Below are 9,139 nucleotides of genomic sequence, written 5' to 3'. Positions count from 1 at the left end.
GTTCTAATACCCAAATTCTTAATTGTGGTGAATGTGCTCTAAACTCATTTACTTGAAGGCATATGTTATCTGACAATGAAGTCAGCCTGGTGGGATCACCAATAATCCATTTTGGTTATCTGTCTCTATGTATAGACACGCAGCAACTACTACACATTGCTTTGAAATTTTCCCAGACCCAAATCACCACGGCCCATCCAGAGGGTGGACAAACCCGAGGTCTTGACTGTTCTTTTGCTCATGCAGTACAGCAACTTCTGGGCAATGGGCAATTTTAGCAGCAGATCCTCCTTGTCCTACAACCATGTAGAGCTGGTGGCTCCTCAGACATTTTAATTATGAGGATTAATCGATCCAGACAAGAAATCTGTCTTGTTGATTGAGAGTATATCCCTAATAAAAAACAAAAAAACCAAAACAAAAAACCAACTGAGCATTCAGATAGCAGGAAGGACCTTATTTCATGTCAAAAAAATGCCTGTGCTCTGTCCCTGTCCAGAGTCAGAACCTCAGCCTTCCAAGGCTCTCACAAGTTTTACCTGCCAGGGAGGGGGCAGATCATGCCCTGAGCTCCTAAGAAAAAGAAAATACCGGAAGAGGCTAGTGATGGGCAGAAGTGCTCTGCTCTTTTGGTAAGGTGGATGGGGAGGAGCACTCGGATAAGGGGTGGATTTGGGTAGAGATCAGGGAGGGAGGGAGCCATCTGGGAGCGCACAGGCAGCTTCATGCCCAGGCAGCAGTAACTTTAGGGCTGCAGGGTCTTCTGGCTTATCTGTGGGGGAGCAGACTGAGGGAGGGCACAATGGTAGGGGATAAGCTGCAGGGCTGGGGGCTGGGGGGCTGGGGGACAGGCTGATAAAGCAGGTCCTATAGAAGTCTTGGGAGGACAGGCTGCATTTCGGAGTTTAACTCTGAGATAGGAAGCCATTGATGATCCACATTTGCTAACCAAATAAGGTTCTATGGTCTGCGTTATCTGTGTAGCAAATGCCTTTATTCCTTCTTCTCTTCTACTATATTTTTTTAGGCTTTCAGTTGTAATTTATGCATTTTTTACTGTATATATAATTTGGCAAGTCATCTTCAATTGTTCGTGAACTCAAACAATACATATTTATATCTCTATATCTATCTACCTAAACAATAAAGATTTTAAAATTATATTACCTGTTTGGGGCTAATACTTTTCTGGTTAATATGAGCAGCGATGTTGGCTCCAAATGGTAAGAACAAAGTTCAGGCATGGAAATTTTATTTATTTTCAGAATAAGGAGATTCAGAATCCTAGTAGTAATCATGGTCCTTAAATTAACTTAGCCATTTAAAGAGGCCTGATACCTGTCCTAATATAATAGATATGCCTCATATAAATATTATGGGAAGTCACTGTGTCTCAGACTACACTGTCAATCCCTTAGTATTTCAACTTTGATCTTGAAACTCTCCTTATTTTTCCTGTATTGTTTCCACAAACTGGCTTACTAACTCTGCTCATGGCAGCCTACAGAAAGCAGCTTGAGTGCATGTTTCAATGAGCTAATAAATGTGAAAATAGCACTTATCTTCAAATCAGAAAATCATGTTAATTCATCTCATCTATTCATGCATGTGTACCATTGGAGGAAATGGAGCAGGCCAGGGGAAGAGGCACACATATTTGGCCTGTCCACAAGCTGTTTGCTGAATCACCTTGCACAGGTTCTACATCTAAGAACATTTACTGAATGCCAGTAACTAAAATGTGCGGACTCCATTAGCCTTTCCTAATGGGATTATTCAGTGCTGTGACTAACGCTGAGAGCTCTTTTTTTTCCCCCAAGATTTTATTTATTTGAGAGAGAGAGAGATTGAGAGTGAGCAGGAGCTGGGGGTGGTGGGGGGAGGGCAGAGAGGGAGAAGGAAAGGGACAAGCAGACAAGCAGGCTCCCCACTGAGCAGGGAGCCTGATGGAGCCTGATGCAGGGCTGGATCCCAGGACCCTGAGGTTGTGACCTAAGCTGAAGGCAGACTCTTCACGGCTGAGCCACCCAGGCACCCTAAACGCTGATAATCTTAAACAGTTTTGCATTTTCACTGATTTTTCAGGGTGCCCTGCTCAAAAATGGTAACTTTGGGCATGCACCTTGACAGTAGCAATGAGTGAGTTCTGTTATCTAGATCTTAAATAAAGAAATTCCATCCTCAGAAAAGGGGGAGTGTGACACAATATTCAGTTTGGCAGAACAGGCAAAGCAGAGGTCGGCAGCCTCGGGGCAGAGGGCAGTCCACCCCAAAATGTGCCACTTCATCCTACTGGTGATTTTAAGTAAAGGTTACTTAGCAGACATCCTGCGCAAGGACTTTCAGACCCTCCTCTCTCTCCCTGCAAGCAGGAAATAAATCTCCCAAGGGAGAAGTACCTTCCTATACCAAAAGGTGAAGAGACATCCTTACCTGCAGAGAGAAAATTCCAGGGCGAGAAGGCTGTATAAACAATACTTGTTACTTTTTACTGATTCACTGCCCGGCCCGACTTCTGTTTAGAATGTCTTGTTGATTGTGGGGCGCCTGGGTGGCTCAGTCGGTTAAGCATCTGACTTCGGTTCAGGTCATGATCCTGGGGTCCTGGTCTGGAGCTCAGGCTTTGCGTCCAGCAGGGAGTCTGCTTCTCCCTCTCCTTCTCCCTCTGCCCCTCCCCGCCTCCGTGCTCTCTCTCTCTCTCTCTCTCTCTCTCAAATAAATAAATAAAATCTTTAAAAAATTTTCTTAGTAATCGAAGCGCCCAAAGTTAAGTTTTCTTTGTCCCGTCAATTCCTCACAGATTTATTATCCTTTTTGTCGAAAAAATACAAAAACTGCCTGATTGGTCATTTCTTTAGATCTCCATTTTATTACTGGGCCTCCATGGCCATTTAATTAAACTTAAGGGGTTTTTCTGGTGCTCGTTTGTCTCATGTAAATTTAATTCTTAGTCCAGCTGGAAGACCTCAAAAGACAGAGGGAGAGGTTTTTTTCCTTCACCACTCTACAAATAAGATTAGACTCCCTTGGGGGTAACGAGGATAAGAGGGAATACATGGATAAAAAGACAGATTCAGAGAGAGTTGATGTCTGGGCAAGTCCCAGGACTTACCTGCAGTCTGCCCTTCCTCTGTCGTCAGGAAAGGGAGACAGTAGGGACACAGTTAGCTGAGAGTCTGCAGTGACAAGGGAGAAGTGACCACGTACACAGAACAAGACAGAATCTGCTTACATGAACTTGAACTTTTAAATGAATGACCTTCAATTTACTGAAGTTATGCCTGATTGTTGCATGAACTTTGGAAAACATAAAAATGCACAGAAGGAAATAAAATCCCATTCCTGAGAGATTGGCATCATGAACAATTCGGTCTGTCCCTTTTTTTTTTTTTAAAGATATATTTATTTATTTAACAGACAGGGATCACAAGTAGGCAGAGAAGCAGGCGGTGGGGGGGAGGTGGGGGAAGCAGGCTCCCTGCTGAGCAGAGAGCCCGATGCGGGGCTCGATCCCAGGACCCCGGAATCATGACCTGAGCCAAGGCAGAGGCTTTAACCCACTGAGCCACCCAGGCACCCCTGGTCTGTTCCTTTTTAAAATGGTTCGATGCCTGGGGTTTGATGATACATTATGACACTTGCCAAATGTCTAATCGTTGGAAACCAAGGGATAACATTTTGGTGTTGGCTCTCTGTCTCATTCAGTCATTCCATAGATACTGAGTGAGGATTCATCAGGTGTCAGGCCCAGGGCTGGGCATTGGATATGCACATCTGAATGAGACAGTTAGAGGTCATCCCTCCCCCCATGGAGACAGTTAGAGGTCGTCCCTCCCCCCATGGAGACCGTTAGAGGTCGTCCCTCCCCCCATGGAGACCGTTAGAGGTCGTCCCTCCCCCCATGGAGACCATTAGAGGTCGTCCCTCCCCCCATGGAGACCGATAAAGGTCACCCCCTGTCCTCTTTTACTCTATCCTCTCCATTCCATATATTCTCATTTACCATATATTCTCTCCAGGAAAACATGATTAACATTTAGTTACGATTAGGAATGAATGCAGGCATTATGAGATTTTACAACAGTGTCTCCTGACATTTCCCAGACTCACTTTGTCTGGTTTACGCTAGGATTAGCCTTGCTACCCAGAGGGACGGGCAGACGGTGAGCGCTGCCTTCTTCTGGGCAGTTGTCCGAGTTGCAGACTCTCAGGTCCACCCAGACCTAATGAATCAGGATCTGCTTTTCAACAAGCTTCCCAGGGATCTATAGGGACATTAGGATTTGAGAAGCATTGGTCTAAAGGGTGAGTGGGAAACAGCAGGCCAAGGCAGGCGGTGGAGGGGCATGGGGAAGGCCTGGCAGGCCCGGGAGTGGGTGCTGGGTGGAGGCACCTGGCACTTGGAGATGGTGGAGACAGGCCAGTGCAGATGGACCAAAGCCAGACGAGGCTGGCAGGATGAGCAAGGGAGACCCTCAGTTTGGGGCTAGTTATGGGTTGGGACCACTTTAGATCCTCTTGGAACCTTAAGTTTCTTCATGGGCCAAGGGACCATATGCTCCTACCCACCCCACCCCACCCCACCCCCATCTCCGGGGGCTGTTGGGAGGATCAGATCAGTTAATGTACTGCAAATGTCCACAGCGGCAGGCCCTCCCACAGCTTTTCTTTTGAAGAGAAACAGAGAAGAGCTATGGTCAGCTGGATGCTCGCTGAACTTCCTTAATGTGTCTGGAACTGGGAAGGTGAAACTCAAAAGTAAATCCTGGTGCTGATATGAACAATTTATCAAACACATCCCAAGCAGCAGTGATGAAAAAAGACTCTTTAGCTGTGGTTTTGGGTATTGGTGAAGGGAGAGTGTTAGGAAGGGGGAGAGGGTGAATGAAATGGTGGAACCTGTGGGATTAGGGCTGCTCTGGGGCCAGGACTGCCTTCCCCATCCCCATCTCACCTCCTGGCATTAGCCCCCAGCTTCCTATGGTGTCGTGGGATGCAGGAGTGGGACACAACGGGCCACCCAGAGAAGTGACTACTTACTCTGCACAGTTTTTGTGTTAACGGTGAGGGCTAGAAAGATTAGAACCTAAAACAAAACAAAAACAACAACAAGAAGCCGAAAAAATGGCAGGAGAAACAGAGAGGCCCCTGGGTGGCTCAGTGGGTTAAACATCTGCCTTCAGTTCAGGTCCTGATCCCAGGGTCCTGGGATCGAGTCCCAGGTCAGGCTCTTTGCTAAGCAGGGAGTCTGCTTCTCCCTCTCCCTCTGCCCCTCCCCCCTGCTTGTGTGTGCTCGCACCTTCTCTCTCTCTCTCAAATAAATTAAATCTTGAGAAAAAAAAGAGAAACAGAAAAACAAACATCCCTTCAAAAGTAAAGGCCTTGAATTTCAGTGACTCTTACTAATCAGATGGAAGGGTCTGGTTTCCAAAGCTCTCACCTACACCATGGCTCTCCCTCCGTTGCACCTGTGTAACCCTGCACCAGGCTGGAAAGATGCACAGGTGACCCAGAGAGCTCCTCTTTGTTCTCCCTTTCACGTTCTATTAGGTCCGCACAGGCCCTGAGCGGGCAACCCGGCTTGATTTACAGCCTGCAACCACTCCTCCGCCTTTGTATCTAGTCCTCACAATTATATCCCACGGGCCCTCAAAGTTGTCCACAGAACCCTTTCTGCCATTTGCCACGATATTTGTCCCTGTGGCAGCCATGGGCTTTTCGAAATTCTTGTTTACAATTGGTAATTCACAGGAAGGAAAATCCAGGCCAAGGAAGTTCAAGTGAGCAGTTTGAGAATGAACAGTTGGGGTCTGGCAGGGGCAGGGCAGAAGTTCTGGTACTTATTTCAGAGATTTTTTTCATCAGCATCATCAGATAATATTTAAAGAACAGAAAGATACTAAGAAGGAAATCTCGGGGTGCCTGAGTGGCTCAGTTAGTTAAGCATCTATCTTTGGCTCAGGTCATGATCTCAGGGTCCTGGAATCGGGTCTCTGCTCAGCAGGGAGTCTGTTCCTTCCCTCTCTCTGTCCCTCCCCCTGCTCATGCTGTCTCTATCTCAAATAAATGAATAAAATCTTTGGGGGGGGAAAAAAAAAAGGAAGGAAGTCTCATTAGCGATGATTCCCACCCAAAGCGAACACTGAGGAGCACTCTGGCTATGGACTTCTAGCCTCCCACAGAGCCCTTGACTTTTTAAAAATTACATGGTGTGTGCATTCATGTAATTCAGAAACGTATATAAGAACATTATAGGTAAATGTTCTTAACACCCTCCTATCTGGACTCATTCACCACCCCAAAGCTTACCTTTATGAATTTGGCAGGTATCTTTCCAAAGTTAGTACTGTTTTGTTCTATATATCTTCATTCCTATGCTATACCCATCAGTCATTCTGAGATTTCTCCATACTTCTCTAACTGATCCATTTTCATAGTTATATAGTATTCCATCATGTGTCACTTATTCATTCATCCCACTTCTGATGAACATTGAAGTTCTTCCCAGTGTCTTACTGTGACCAACACTGCAACAATGAGTGTCTTGGTACCTTTCACTCAGTGCTTATGTGGAAATGCTTCTCTAGAATTGAATCCTAGGGGCTGCTGGGTGATAAGTCATCCACATTTTGAATTTTAATAATTAACCTGCTAACTTGCCTTTCAAAGAGCCTGCTCCAACCCAAAATCAGTGTATGAGGGTACGTGTCTGCCCATAGTTCTGTGAAAATTCTTGTTGTTGTCAGATTGCCCAAGGATAATTTTCCAAAAGTTAAATAGGACTGTCGAATGTTTCTACAAATATGGCATGACATGTGTCAGAAGTTTTATTCCCCTCACTAATTAATGAGAAAATTTGTAAGATGGAAACGCTGACTCAAAGACCATTTGGAGAAAAGTTTATACTGTCCTTAAAATATATTAAAATAAGATTGTTAGACTAAATATAAAAACAGTTAATGTCCTACAGGACAATAAAAGATAACCTGTGAAGTTATCTTTTCTCTGGGGCAAAAATTGTTTGCATCTCTATCAAGCACAAATCTGCAAGTTAATATATAATCCTGCAGAGTCTTAGCCTTTCATTAATAGTAAACAGCAACATCAAACAATGGTACATTCTCCTAGAAAATTAAGCAATCCTTGGGCTTTAAAACAAGGCCCAGTAACTTTGAAAGGACATACATTGAGAGGTGACTGTCCTTTTTGCCTTCTTTCCAGATTTGGGATAATTTTTCTTAATAGATTTTTAGAAATCCGGATCAATGCAATGGGTGAAAAATAGTCCATTGTGTTTTAATCTGAATTTCTGTAATTATTTGCGGCTTCGGGGCAATTGCTCTTTCTGCTTGGGCATAGAGTTTTCTCTCACTCTGGGTCTCTTCAAACAAACATCCCTGATAGGAAAATACTTTCTTCTCTTTGGTGACCAGGAATGCCTGGCACAGACAGAGGGACAGCTTCACAAAGTTAGGTCTCCTTGGCAACGGGGGACCGCAGATCCGATTGTTCCTAGGCAAGATTTTACAGAATGCATAAAAGCACCTTAATTCTGGCCTTGAACGTCCTAGCGAGGGCTGTTCAGCCCAGGGGCAGCTAGAGAATAAGGGTGTGTGTCCTGGGAGGGTGGCTTGGTTGTGAGGGAGGACTCACTGGGGCTTTGTTGAGGAAGATGGGATGCAGCCCTGCTCAGCTCCTTGAACCTCTTTCTTCAGGCCCCTTGGTCCACAGGGCAGACTCTCAGTGGTCAGCCTATCAGCCACACACCCCACTTACTGACTGCAGCCACAGTGCAGGGCACACCAGACTGCTGAGAACTCCTTCTCCCAGTTCACACAGCAAACGGAGACCAAGGCCAGCACAGAGCGGAAAAGATAAACCTGGTTGGTGAGCCCCAAAGATAGAACACCTCAAGTCACTGGAGCAGTCTGAATAAAACCCCGTGGCGGTGATGGAAGGCGGGAGTGGGGGGGATGGGGGCGGGGGGGGACACATCTCAGGCTAGACTGAGTCAAGTGACCAGCAACCTGCCCTCAGCCTCTAACGTTTGTGTGCCCTAGATTGGCTCTCTACGCTTTCTGGATTCTGCAAAACGCTGAAGGGGGCCTAGCCCTGGCTCTCCCACCACTGCCTCCGGCGATGTGAGGTCACAGGAGACACTTCTGGAACCAACTTCCAATTCTTAAACGATCACTTGAAATTTTTTTCTGATTAGGAACAGGCTAAAAAATGGGCTGGGAATCACGGCTGCTGTAAATCCCCGTTTTCAATACGGGCAGTTTCCCTAGTTCGACTTCCGAAATCCCAGACTCACAAAGGGCGACCAGCTCATTTCGAGGGGCTCTTTCCGAGACTCCTTTCCACCACCAGTCCGTCCCACTTCTTAGCAGTGGGGAGGATCCCCTCTCCTGTTGGAGGGCGACCGCTTGGCTAGGGGGCCAAAGTCCTAAGGGACTCCCGTTCCCTGTCTGTCTGTCCCTTTGCTTCCCGGTGTGTCTGCGGCGGGTGTCCGGGCTCTGGCACGACTGGAATGCGCGGGGGGACGCGGGGCGGGGAGCGGACACCAGGCGGAGCGGGGACTCTGAGCGCGGGACTGAACGTGGGGGGATCGGGCCTCGGTCCCCAGCCCCGACCCCCGGCCCAGCCCGGCGTGGGTGGGCGACGGCGCAGAGACTAGGGCGAGGCCAACAGTCCCGACCGCTTCCGGACCCCCGGCACCGCAGCCTCCCTCCCGCTCCGCCCAGCCCTGGTCCCCCGCCCCGACCCACGTGCAGTTCCCTTCCCTGTCGCCGGCCGGACAGGGCGCGCAGCCCCCAGCCTAGAGTTGCAGAGAAGCGAGAAACGGAAGAGAAGAAAGTCTGCACCGAGAACCCCGGGAGCGCAGGCCTGCCCCGCCCTCCCTTCCCCGCTCCTCGTCCAGTCACCGGCGGGCGGCTCTGGGGCCGGTAGGGGAAGGAAGCGGCGGGGGCGGTCTGGGTCCGGGCAGGGGGCGCGGAGGCGGGGCCCAGCGCTCGGGTTTCAGCCCGGCTCCCGGCGGCCGGGGGTGCAGGCGGCCCCAGCAGCTCCGGCTGCGCGTGGGCGGCGCGGGGAGCGGCGGGCCAGGCCACCCCCTCGGCTCGCAGCCTGCCCGGCGTCCGCT

The sequence above is a fragment of the Mustela putorius genome, unplaced genomic scaffold (genome assembly GCF_011764305.1).
Source record: "Mustela putorius furo isolate JIRA1106 unplaced genomic scaffold, ASM1176430v1.1 tig00003870_pilon_pilon_pilon, whole genome shotgun sequence".
Classification (NCBI taxonomy): domain Eukaryota; kingdom Metazoa; phylum Chordata; class Mammalia; order Carnivora; family Mustelidae; genus Mustela; species Mustela putorius.
The sequence above is the reverse complement of the archived record's forward strand: the minus strand, read 5'-3'. Positions refer to the sequence as shown.